The sequence below is a fragment of the Saccostrea cucullata genome, unplaced genomic scaffold (genome assembly GCF_032062105.1).
Source record: "Saccostrea cucullata isolate Sc308-1 unplaced genomic scaffold, CSIRO_AGI_Scuc_v1 ctg136, whole genome shotgun sequence".
Lineage (NCBI taxonomy): Eukaryota > Metazoa > Mollusca > Bivalvia > Ostreida > Ostreidae > Saccostrea > Saccostrea cuccullata.
In genome coordinates, this window is record NW_026930969.1 from 378,848 (window position 1) to 393,210 (window position 14,363).

Genomic DNA, 14,363 nt, shown 5'->3' on the forward strand with positions numbered 1-14,363 from the left:
AACTTCTTGACACTTTGTCAGAATGAATTAAAACAAAAATGAAAATGAAACAAGAAAAGTAGATAGATTACACGATACATTTTGCACTCGTTTTAGCTGACGAAGCGCGTAACAATTGTAATTTTCATTATTGTTTAATTTTGTGAATGAGAGGAGCAAGGATCTTAAGTAGTTATCCAACTCCAAATTAAATTTCTTTTAATGTAGACTTAGATAGAAGCCTGGACGGTCACATGCTGGTGATCATAAAGTTTTATTCTACATTGTTGCATCTCAGCAAATCAGATAGATAGGATTTATTCAATCATATAATATAATTCACTTACCATTTATCTGGAGATATGTATTGCTGATTATTTTTAATACATTGATTCTTTCATTCTATCATTATATTCTGAGGTTCCAGATCCAAGTTTCCATTCTATCATACATTCTGTTTTGGGTTGACAACGTGGTTGATTGAAACAGGGAAGTTTGCAATGATGATATTCCCTGCATGTTTCTTGCACGTTCGAGACCTCAGAAAATTGGTCAAGTTCTACAATATTAAGTTATATCAACTTCAGTTCTGTTTGTATACAATGTAACATATATCAAACGCAGCACAGAAATAGAAACAGGAAATATTTTATGATCAAGTTTGAGACTTTTCATTGAATGATTTGAAAAGATAATAAACTGTAGGATTTATTCAATCATATAAAATAAAGCACTTACCACTAATTTGAAGATATGTATTGCTGATTATTTTTAATACATTGATTCTTTCATTCCAAATTCCACAAGTGTAATTTTTATACCCGTCAGATTTTCTGATTTTCAGAAAATGAAGATTTCCTTAAAAAAAATTCAATAGATTAGAATTGATTAAATCTTAATCTAAACATTGTTTCTTAATTGAAAAACATCTGTATATATTTAATTATAGATGGGCTATGTTGCTTCTGGAAAAATTATTTTTCAAATTGATACTTTAAATGTACAAATGTATACAATGTAACATATGACCCTCGTCGGATAGAAATCGACCTTCTGGCAAAATTTATCGAATTTGAGATTTTTGTGTATTTTAGTGGTCCATGTAAAATCACGACAAAAACTGAAAACGGAATCAAAATATCTTCATTTATAACAAAGTAATTACATTTTGAAATTGGTATGTTTGCAAAATTAACTCTGAGCATATCGCAGTTTCTTTACGATTCAATTGTGACGTCATGGTTTATTCTCAGTTGTTTGGTAGGGGCACCTGTTATCGCTTAGCAATCCAAGTGTTCATCATGTGTAAGTTAAATAAAATGCTTCATTAATGACAAAAATATTTGATCATAATCTACAATCCCCAAAATTGTGTTAACTGTATTATAAATCCTTTAAAAACCGAATACCCCCCCCCCTAAAAAAATCTACTTTTCTGTCTTTCGTACCGACGGACAAATGAACAACTGAACTTCCATTTAAAAAATATAGATCTATATGTATGCTGATTTTACGTTTCATCATGTAACCTCAAAGCATACGAGTTAGTTAACACAATTTGTTTGATTTTACGTAATCCTCATGTAAAGGAAAAAGACACCAAATTAATGCGATCGAGTCCAAATTTACAGAGGGTCGATCTCAGAAATACCTCGTTTTTTACAGAAAATACATGAACCATGCAGCCAATAAAATCACAACTAAAATCATGCTACGATAATTATTCTTAAGTTAGATTTTAAAAAATCAGAACAATTTGTATATAGTGATAACGTGAAATCAAACATGGTGTGATACTAGCCTTGTGTCTCAAAATTGACTCATTCTATTAGGATTTTTCCTAATACTGTTTCTACTGCAGCCACATTCTATTGTGCCTTACATTAAACCCCCCCCTCCTCCCAATGAAAACCCGATCGTCTTTTTATCAAAATTCTATTATCCATAATGTACAAAAATAAATAAGTAAAATTAATAGAATATCATTTTAATCAGTATACAAATCATTGATTGATTGATTGATTTTTATTTGACGCCGAGTCGGCAAGATTTCAAAATGGCATGATTTATAATAAATAATTATGATAAGTGAAAGTACTTCATTAACTTTTATTTAATGGCATAGGAGGAGTTGCGGGTACCCTTCAATATTATAGAAAGAATGGCGTTGCCCTTGTTTTGTAATCTAAATCAAGGAAAATCCGAAATATGTAACCGACCAAAAAGTAAAATAGTACCAGAGGTGTACAATCTTATGGCACTATGTAACAAAAAATCTGTGAAGTTTCATTAAAATTCATTCAGTGGTGTAAGAGATGGGGATAAGCGGTGGGTATAATAGAAAGAGGGACGGGCATCCCGATCACTATACCCCCCCCCCCCGACTTTTCAAGCAGGGTATAATAATTATGCATGTAAATGCCTTGTTGTTTTCAATCATATAAATTAATTAATACAGAAATTTTTCGTCAGGGGATAGAAATTAAAGAGGAAATTTGATATTTTATTTAAATGCGACTAGTTCGCAATATTTCTTGACTGGCATAGTTTTTTTGAAAATGACAGAAATATACGAGGTGGCATGTAAAATATTTGTTATGCGATGAAGTGTGTAGAATTCTCACCTTATTGCGTTTTTTTTAAAAATATCATTGTTTTTGTTCTCTAATTTGTTTATCACGGGAATTATTTTACCAATAAATTATAAAAATAAAATCATTTCGCTTACATTATTCAAGCAGGTTGGGCACCAATAAATGATATTATTATAATTTCAATAACAAAACGAGTAATAAATTGATAATAGCACAGACGTTTGGTTTTTATCGTCAAAAAAAAATATTTAGTTGAGGATGGCAAATTTTTTTCCGGATTTTTTTTTTGGACGATATAAACTCGATCCTGTGGTAATAGAACCGTACGGCGTTCATTGCTTTGATACTACATGTACATGTATATAAGACACGGATTGTACATGTTTTGATGACTTACACGTATGCTATGTACGACTTAAATCTGCAGATATTCAAAGCTATTCCTGGAAATAAATAGGTACACCTAAAACAGTAGAGATCTCTTTACATTATATACGATATTCTCTTGCTTGAATAATTCGATTTTTCATTGAAGTTTCATTTCTACATCCATAAACTGATTAAATATAAGATCTCTATCTCTCTCATCAGAATAAGACACGAATGTAAACTTGATCTATCTTTTTAATTTTGAATAATTTTATTTCAAAAGGTAGTTTTTGTCTGTGATCACTATGATATTAATCGGAAGAAACAACAACAAAGAGTTAAACATTTTTTTTATTGAAAAATAATTTTAAAATTAAAGTCATTTAAACATTTTCATATCAAAAGGAGTAGAGCGCATGTAACAGATTTTTTAAATTAAAAAATTAGGTTCAATGTTGCATTTATTTCTTATTCTACAATTCCTTTTTTAAGGAATCTACTTTCAAAAGTGTTAAAAAAATCCTTCTAAATGTTTTTCAACTACTTAGTAGAACGTTTGAACTGCTGATAAATAAGATTTTTAAAAAGTTTTTTTAAATATATAATTCGGGAGCAAATTTCTATGAAGATGGTCAGTTAAAATGAAGAAAATAAATAAATGCCCCTCTCTGGCACCCCTTTAAAAAGTATTTCGATTATCAGAGTTATCTCTCCTGTTTTTATTTATAATTCTGAAAACAATTTCGCGTCTGTCACTTGCTCATTATTTTGCAAGATTCGGGAAACTTATGAGAATACTTTTAATCTCTGTTGTAAGAAATTTGTTCAGTTTCAAAATTGTTTTAGCATTTAATCACTTTACAACAAAAAATATGGAAGATGCACCGATGGTTCTATGTTTACATAGATGTTGAGAATGCTGGAGCGGATCTCATACAGGAAAACAATTTTCTTTCCAGAATTTTGATTAAATGCCCTTGCCTAACACCTAACTTTAATTTTGTCTATACTAGTATAGAAAAATTTGCATTTATTCATCCGTATTATTTAGAATTTGTCTATGCTTCAATATATACATATAGGAAATGAATAGATCAGAGACGTACGTATATATATATATAGCTAGATGAAGTAAAGAAACTGGTCTCAAATAAAATTCTAAATAGGCCTACATTTAAATTAATACCAGTGGACCAGAAGATCCAAAGTGAAAAATCAGAATTAATTATATAAAATAAATGAAATTAAATTATTCTAAAACGGTAACAATGTTCAAAAACCACGATAAAGTCTAGACATGCCAAAACGTGAAACACGTGTAAAAAAAAAAATCTGCGACGACGCTCACCGTCTGCAACGTCACGTCTTTATGACGTTATTTCTCTGTTCTAGAAAAATTGCCATAAGGACCTTTTGTCGTGGTGGCAATCATATCTGTTGCATGCAAAATACATGTACATGTAGTTGTAAACCTTAACATAGAAAACTATTTAACGTTCCATCTGAAGGATTGTAATTTCAAAATATGTAAAAATAATAATTTTGCATCGTTCGTACATTATTTACTTCGTATATGAGAAAAACCAGCTATTTTTAAAAGAATATTATTTATAGTTACATGTAGCAAAATTTAAGTCACGGGAAACATGCATACACATTGGCTGAAATTCTCGATTCAATAAATAAGCATGCATTATTTTTGGACGATTTGTGCGTATTCTTTAAATAATCACTTCATTCTGACATTTTAGGCGGAAGTCAGATGATTCTTTATTTTATTTTTATTTTTTTTTTATAGCGTATAGTTTATCATCATCGGATACAAGGATGATCTTATCTTTTCTCATCACCGGGTGATAAGTAAACACGAGATCACTCGTGGGTTTTAGACGATGATAGTTTATTTGTGACGCAACATTCCAATGCATTTGAAAAAGAGAATTTACATAAAGTTTACAAAATATCTTAGATCAACAGAAAAAAATGAAGGTATTAATATGAATTTCAGAAAAGCAAAAATTATAATTTCTTTGTTAATGGAGTATTAGAAATATATTGAGGGAAAGAAAAACAAAAACACGTACAGGCTATGATGAATTACAATATAAAACCATGTGGCACATTTTCTTTCCTTTTTAATTCAATTACTGCAAACGAACTGAATGTTTAAAAAAGAATTGATTACGTAGACTGTATGGAGAATTTCTAAATAATTATTTTATAAGGAAATACAGTTAAACCAGTTAAATAGGATAATTAATGCCATGAATTAGAGAATCGGTTTCAGCTGGGGTGCGTAGGATTCTTAAATAAATTAAATCATATTTAGCCAGCGAGGTAGCCTTATATATGTGCTGACTTTACAAGCCCCCCCCCCCCCCCCCCCCAAAAAAAGAAAAAAAACATTAACTCTCCTCTCTGGAGAAAAAAATAATAGTTATGAAGGCACGCGACATATGCATAGACAACATTCTGCTATCCCGTCTCTAACTCAGTCCGCAAAATATACGTAAAATAGACATTTCATAATTATTTGTTTTCTGATTTTTATTAAATAAAAAAAAATAAAATAAAAAATATTTGAGATTTAGAAGGTACAGTATCAGTTTTGGGTATCCCCCTCTCTTAAAGAAGAGAATTGAAGAATTTTAAAATGTAGAGAACTTTTTGATGTTATAATTGAAAGTTCTTGTACAAAGTGAAACCATATTCCTTCGTTTATTCACGAATCACGAACGTGTGAAATCCTGCTCATGTCAAGGTGTTTTTTGCAGAAAAGTTTGGTATAACGGGGCTCAAAATACTTAACTTTATGGTGAATATTTAGGAACACATTTCACAAAGCTATTGTTTTTTTTTTTACATGCAACTTTAATTTTTTGATTTACAATTCTTTTAAATATTAATGGCGTAGAAGGAAATGTTTCACAAACCGGGCCCATTCTTTTTTTTTTTTTTTATATTTATACAAAATTTTATTCACACAAAGTGAATAGGATCGGGCAGCAGGCAAAGCCTATTGTAGCCCTCTCCCTACAAGGTCAAGATGAACACCCCTCTTTGAACAATTTCGCTAGCCAAGTTAAAGAAATTTAAAATCATAGATAATCCATCGTCAGTATATTTTATAAACTTACAAAATAAGGAGTGGAGTATTTAAGAAAATAAACTGATAAACTGTAAGTAATGAAAAAAAAGACAAAAGATAGAGAACAAAAAATTTTTTTTTAAAGAAATGATTCCCCCGTGTTGAGCCTCTTTTTGCGTCAAAGGGAAGCAACTTGCACAATTTATCAAATCCAGTTGCTTCGGACAATGCACACTTCTCAGATAAGTCAGTCTACGTGTTTCCGTTTGAGACTTACTGATATATAAAGATATTGCCTTACACAGTACTAGTATTACTTGTTTCCTGATATCTTTGAATATTAATGTTAGAAAAATGCGTTTTGAAAGTTGATGAATCGTGGCCTTTGTACATCTTGTACTGGGAATGGCCTAATGTTGTTTTTGTTTTGGTTGGTTAATTCCTATATAAATTTGACATTATTTTTACACGTAAATTCATTCGAAGACATGAAACATTATAGTATATCTAATATAATATTGTGAATATATTAATCTTGAATGAATGAATACACACGATGATAGTAAATGAAGTTCACACACTAGTACTTCATCAATTAATACATGTGTGATTTTCTGTGCCAGATACGCCTCCTTTGGCTAAAATTTATACTCTAAACTACAATAAAAGATATATTCTGTTCTTCCTAAGTAATTCACCATGCCAATTTTGCTTTGCTATATGTCTACCAACTTAATCTTAAGGGGGGACCTATGTCGTTCGACGTCAAAGCAGCGTTATGTGACGTCACAATAGCGACGTTTGTTTTTTTCCCGCTGACTTTTGCAACTGTGATTATAGGCATAACATTGTTATTAATCAAAAACGTACACATTTTACAAAAAGAAATTTTTTTCATCATTTAAAACAGTTTTATTTGATTTATGGAGTTTGTTAATATAAGAATTCTCTTCCTTTGGTTGATAATTCATAGCAATTTCAGTTGTGAAGAAATACCTCTATGATATGCTGATATAAAAATGCAAAAAATATAAGATAAAATTCAGCAAAGACAGCGGCTTAAATTAGGGAAATATGTTTAATTTTATGATTACCGTTAATTGTATTTTCTGGATAAAACTAAGAAAAATAAAGAAATGTACTTGTACCTATATTTACTTATTGATTTATAGTGTATGTAGATTTTATTGTATAAAGTCATTCCTATTAGGTGTTGGTTGTTGACGGGGAAGGGGGGGCCAAAATGATTAGAATGAAGAAAAAAAAGAGTATATCTGTTTAAATTATTTCTTATCAAAACAAAATACTCGTTTTTTGCAAAATAGTTTTATATTCAGATGTTTGTCAGTGCTAACTTACCTCTTTTTTAGTGCAGAAAGGTCAATATTTATGACAAAAGAGTACGAAAATAAAAGAAAACGTTATATTTCTCGTTTATTTTATCATAAAGGTATACTTTTTTCCTTGTTAAAATAAAGAGAGGGGTCATTTCTTTCAAAAAATATGAATTATTACATTTTCACACAAAGACTTTTTAAGATATTACCTGTTATGTATGTCGGAATTGTAAAAAATACGACAAGAAAAACGGGGTGATACTTACATTGTGCTCCTGTATAATTTTTCATGCGAGATGAATTACAATGAATTTGCCTTCATTTTAAAGATACAAGTCATATATATTAAATACATGTTGATTTCGAATGTGATTTGACATTTTTGGTTCTTTTTAGCGCATATTTGGAGTAGAACAATAATGTCTGAAAATAATCTATTTTTAGCATTTCACACTGTTTTTGCACGTGCTCCTGTGTAAAAATAAGCATATAAAGGTATTGTTTTTAATACCTAAAAATTAAGATCAAGTGGTCAGGTAAGAAATGTCAAAGTTTTGAAAATTTCACACAAAGACTTTTCGGACATAGGTCCCCCCTTAATCTGGTGTTAGATAAAACCTCGCGTCTTCTGCTGGTTGAAAAAAAAATAAATGTAGATCGGACTCGGCATTCCTCTGGCCTTTGTTTACATTGATCCATGGTAACAATAAAAAGGTTAAGGCTCTACGAAGGGAAATACATTTAAAATTTGCTTATTTTATTAGTACAAATTTAAAATGATCCGATTTTTTAAAGAACAAATCTGAGAACTGCAGTTGACGATGTCTAAAACATTCCTTAACGTGAAAACCATGTGTAGTAAAAATACCGGGAAATCTTTCTTAACTTTATTCGTTTATTTCTCATTATGACGTTGCATACGATAAGGTCGATTTCTATCCGACGAGGCTCATATATCAAACGCAGCACAGAAATAGAAACAGGAAATATTTTATGATAAAGTTTTAGACTTTTCATCGAATGATTTGAAAAATAAATCTTCCGTTTCATCGAAAACACTACCAAAAGATTAGAAATTATATCTCTTTGTTATTTTGGTGGTCACTTTTGAATATTTAAACTGTATGAAATACCTTTGTAAAATCAATAATCTCAACCATTAAACAGTGAAAAACACATTGAACTTTTAAATATCATTGTGTTATGATTTTGACAAGTATATAGACTAATACTATATCTTGGAATAGTTAAATAAATGAGGTAATATTTTACTATAAAATAATACTTAGTGCTACTGATATGGTATTCAAAATGTCCAGAACATTACAGATAGATTATTTATATACATTGAAGTTTACAGATGATCTGAAATTATCTTTCATTTATCATTTATCATTTCTCGGTCTGACATCATGTTTAAAAATAATAATTATCGCTTTACCTGCTTCAGATAATTTGAAAAACAGTGAGACTGAAATTCCAAACTTATTTTCGGCCGTGCAATAATAAACATCAAAGTCCTCTTTTTCTAGATTTTTGAAGTCGATTTCACCAGTTGACGGGTTGAAGAAAACTCGGTCATTTTCCGTGATCTTTGAATAATTCTTATACCACTGATACCTATTTAAATGTATTAGGTATAAAACACTGAGATCATCGTATTCTATTTGACATAATAATTACTGTAAAATCACGTATTTTCGTGGGGTAAAATTTTCATAGATTCGCGGATCTCTTTATGGCTTGAATACAACGAAAATTTAATCCCAACGAAAAACCTGTGATTTCATAGTATTTAGCTTTTCCTTATCATCGTCATTTTACTACTGCAAAGGTATAATAAACTGATACTAACCTGAGTACGTTGTATTTGGCTTGGCAAAACAAGGATAATAGGGTAGAAGGAATGATCGGTACAAAATACTCCCGTTCAAACTCTGATGTTATAACAGGAGGCAAATTAAGAAGTTCTGCTCCTAAAAATCAGAATATTATTTTTTGTTTAACTTTTCAATCAGAATAAGTTTTTATAACACGAAGAAAATAATTTTTACCTTTGCAGTATAGGGCTTCACCTCTGACACAAAGGAAAATGAGGCAGATCACAAGGCTCTCCATCTTGAATCCTCAAATACTGTACTTTGATCAGAAAGACTAAGGTATAACATTGACATCTCTAAGTCGTTTCTTGTCATCTGTGCTAAATATATGGACAATAAATAGAATAGGGAACAAAGTTGTGAAAACTGTGAACAGATTTTGCGGAAGAAGTGCTCTTTAGGAAATTGCTAGTTATATACTAAAAAATCGCTCTTTAGGAAATTGATAGTTACGAGTATAGACTGACTCATTACTACAGTAAAACCCGTTTAGTACGAACACGGATATAGCGAATTCACGGATATAGCGAAGTTTTTCTGGGTCCCCGGCAAAATTCTTAACAAATCTTTGTAAAATTTAACGGTTATAACGAACTCTGATATAACGAATTTACGGATATAGCGAACTGATTTTGAGTCCCGTTGAGGTTAAATATAATGAAATTTACATCTTTTATAACGAACTTTCCAAGATTATAAAAAAAATTTGAACTAACTTTATTTCCTTTTAGCATTTGTATATAAAATTCAATTCATAGTAAAACCCTAGTTATCAAAGATATGTTTTGAAATATTTGCTTCCCTAACACATTTGGTAGTAATACCTGAAGGAAAAACATGCATATTGCGAATTCGCTATAATGGTTATACGAATTCATTATACGGATATAACGAATTACGGATATAGCGAATTAAATTCACAGGTCCCCAGGACTTCGCTATAACCGAGTTTTACTGTAGTATCTTCCTTGTAAAATTCGTGAAAGTTTCAACTCGAATTTGCCGTGGAATCATAATATTTCGTGGTGGCTCAATTTTCGCAGACTTTGTGGTTACCTATCATACACGAATGAAAATCCTCTGCGAAATAGTAAACTAGGGTTACGTCTTATTTTTTGCAGGCATGAGACATCAAGAAGTTACGTCTCCATGAACCTGTGGGAGATTATATCTATCCACCAAAATTAGTCCCCACGAATTTTAATGAGCTCATAGTATACATGTATAAAGTAACTAACCACATTGTTCAGATTTCTTATACCAAATTTAGCAGGAATAAAATGGGGTTTTATTTAGCAAGTTACATTATGTCATAAATGGGTCCAGTGAAAAGGCTGAAGGATGGCTGGAGATAAGATACGATGATCGGTCTCAAAACATCTATAAGAAAATCAAATAAATGAAAAGGGCATATACCTTCCATTTATTTAGCTTTTCTTACCACGGTTGCATTTTCTTCAAGTGGGATACATGTTTAATTTTAAGTAGATTTCGGTGAATTGAGGGATACCTCCTTTCGTACTATCTGTATTAGACTATGTGTCAAGTTTAACTACACCAACTCTTTCCTAATCTTTTTAGGACTGTGCTTCCTGTACATGTAGAAAGATTGTAGACGGTGGCAGGAAAGGCATTTTGATTTTTAAACGAAATATGATTTACTTAATTTTACACTAGTTTGTATTTTGAGTGGAACTTGTGCAACGTCGTTATTTCATTGTTAAAGAAGTTTGTAGAAGTTTATTACTGATTTTTTACCAAGAATACTGGGGGATAAGAAGAGTCAAGTGCCCATGCCCATTTTTGGTTATGCAAGACGTTTTTAAAATTAGGGGGGAAATCTTCAATTATTCGAATTACCTGGGCATTTCAATGTTTACAGTTGTTTTCAAAATGATAATTATATCAATTCTAGACAGGCTAAACAATTGACTTTCATTTACTGTCAAAAGTGTCTAACTTTGCTAGGGACCTTTAATCTGCATATATGAACGTTAACACTTTTGTCTTATGTAAATTTTATAAAAATGTCTACATATATTTATAATGATAATGGTGATCTAGAAGCGTTGTAGTAAAATATAAACGGGAAAACAGTGTAAATGTATTCCATAATTTCAATATCCGGAATTTTAAATAATTTACTGTAAATGGTAAATGACCGAGTTAATTACTGCATACATATATTTTATTTCCAGTGAAAAAAGTGTTATTCATTAAAACATTTTATAAAGTAAAACAAAATTAAAACAAAAACAAAAAGTCCGAGCATGACTCGAATACTTTCCTCAATAGACATACCATGAAAGGATTCCTCACTAACCACTTTACCACGCATTAAAAAGCAACCATTTTTCTACTTTTAGCAAGCGTATTTGGAGAGAACTTTTATTAACCACAGTGAAAAGTCTAGAAAGTAAACTAACCTTTTTGTGCGGAGTGGTCTCCATACCAAAGTCTTGCAAGGGTAAAAAGAAACATCTTTCAATTGCCTTTCATTAACCTTTCTCAAAAAACGGTACAATGACCCACCTCTATTTAAAAAAAATATAGTTTTGTCAATTTATGTGAGTTTTCTTATGAAAATTTAGTGTGATGCCATTTTGTTGAGTTAATCAGAATCATTTTCGCTGTAACAGTATTCAGGCTTTGTCAAATTTGTAAGTTCAACAAAAAGTGAAAATTTTGAAAAATGAATTTATTGATTTTTTTAATCAATCGTTTTGCAGGCAAATGCCCCCCCCCCGTATTTTTTTTATTTCTTTTATAGATACCCCATATTGTTGTATTGATGTTTTCCTTTACAAATGCCGTCTAGAACGGTAAAAGAATGATAGGAGTGAATTTTTTTTCAGCTGAATAGAGGCTAAACAAAAATAGCCACAGCTTAACACATTGATTTCTGGTCAAATGCTTTTTAAAGCAAATAAAAAAGCTATACAGTGTTCATTTAAAAGCACTGACTTTTAATGAGAATTAAAGTATTTGAAAATAATTATTTTTAAGAAGTTGATACTATAGAATTATAATTGCAAGATCTCAAGTGAAGAGGCAGAAGAACTTAACTTTTTTTTATCTTCAATACTGTTTGTTGTTTTTCATTAGAAATGATAGTCCCATTATTATTGAAAGAAATTTAAAGCTTTAACTGGAGGTAGAAAATGTTTATGATTATTAAGAGCAAGGTTCATCCTGTTCTTATATCAATTTTGAAATTAATTATCACCCTTTGTCCCATTTCATAAAATATGGGCATAGACCTCGATCTAAAAATTGAAATATGTTTTGTGATCTTTAAAGACAGGGCTTTTGATATATAATTGCATACTTTGGCTCAGAGAGTGTTCTCTACATGAAATGTTGAAAGAAAACATTCGCTTATTCTTAAAGGAATTTACAGGAAATGGCAAAAATGACGCATTTCATGAGTATGCATTGAAAAGAGAGAAAATTACGTAATGTTCAATGGATTCACGGTCATCAAGAATCCAAGAGATAAATAATGTATTGTTAACCAAATCATTTCAATTCATGATAAGATCGAAATTAAAATGAAGAAATATTGATGTAAAACAGATTTTGAAAATCTCATAGAGAAAGAATACGACAGTGCGTAAGAGAATCATTAGTTTAAAGTAAGTGAAATGACAAAAAATAACTTGTAAATGATAACTCTAGCAATTATTACTAATTAATGATTTTTAATCAAACTGCACTGTTAATATAATGATAAAAGTTTTTGGAAAAGAAAAGTACTAAAAAAATTTCTTATTTTCAAGTAAGGATAATCTCCATCTCAATTATAGTAATTACAAATATATGAATTTTATTCAATACCTAATGAAAAATCAAACTTATATATATTTTATATATTAATTTTTGGAAATTTGTTTATATAATCATGCTTTATTGATTTGACTCGTTATCTGTCATTGTGTATTCGTTCTCGTTCAGCGTGTTCGAAGTGACGTCATAAATACCAGTGACGACATTATTTGTCCTGTCATAAATATCACAATTCGATGATGTATTTTCTGAGTGTTTCTTTCGCTGTCCTCTTAAAACATCATATTCACCCAAAATCTGCATCAGTATATTCACTGTCTGAGATGGTAACATCATTTGCAGAAGGCACCTGTCCCGTTCGATTGTCTCTGTTGACGAGGGGTTGTGAGTACTCATTATCATTGGTATCAGCTACAGAATAGGCTGATTCGTCTTCAGCAGTGATGTGAACCTTTGTTTTCATTTTACTTTCACCCGATGCAGGAATCGGTTCAGAATAAAGATCTGAGGTAATTATAACAATTTCCTCTGTAGTGGAACTTTTTCTTGATTTCGTTTTCTTTTACATACTCTACAATGATGCATTTTGAAAAGAAATGCTATTGTAGTTAAGAGTTAATATATACATTATTGAAAGTTTAACGAAAATATTTCATATTTTTATTTTTTTTTTTTTACATGATTCACTTTACCTTGTAATGAAACAAGCAAATATCATAATGATCAAAAGAAATCAAACAACGCAGAATGTGATGATGATTGGCAATCGTAAATCGTCATCAGCTTAAAAATATGAATTTGATTTATTAATATTTACTTGCTTTACTTTGCATATTTTATCTTTATAAAACTGATATTCTTTACCAATGTCTCCCAAGAAGACCTAGAAAACCTTGCAGTAAATACCGATTTCATCCTCGCAATGCCTGTGGTCTTGTCTCAACACGTTGTCGTTGGACCCATTGTATATTATTTACATTAGAGACTTTAGGCCTTGCTGACAAGGAGCACACTGCGGGTGTGACCGGTTGGCATTGGATGCTCACTCCTCCATGGCACCTGATCCCACCTCTGATGTTTCGGAGGTCCGTGTTTGCTCTGCTACTACTAGTATTTTGAATTGTTTTATTGCCCTTTGGACTTGAATACTGTTCGTTATCTCCATATGTTTTATTCTCTCATTGAACAGCACCAGTCAAATTAATGCTTTCATAAAGAGTTAAATAATGTTAACAAAAAAAAAAACCGGATTCAATTGACACCTCAGATGTACGTGTTACAAATTGTTTGTCATAGAATGGCAACGCGTTGATTCAGTACCCCTGGCATT

General features: G+C 30.7%; 1 protein-coding gene across 2 annotated transcripts in view; it reads right to left on the reverse strand.

Moving 5' to 3' along the window:
* Window positions 1–14,363, reverse strand: part of LOC134230768 (immunoglobulin superfamily DCC subclass member 3-like) — a 56,463-nt gene that overhangs the window by 1,450 nt on the left and 40,650 nt on the right. Inside the window, exon 11 of one of the 2 annotated variants that reach the window (XR_009984420.1) lies at window positions 10,681–10,757. The exons of the other annotated variant lie outside the window; for it this stretch is intronic. The gene's annotated coding sequence lies outside the window, so the exon portion shown is untranslated. Of the gene's footprint in view, window positions 1–10,680; window positions 10,758–14,363 lie in introns of those variants that run through there. 2 annotated transcript variants of the gene reach the window in all.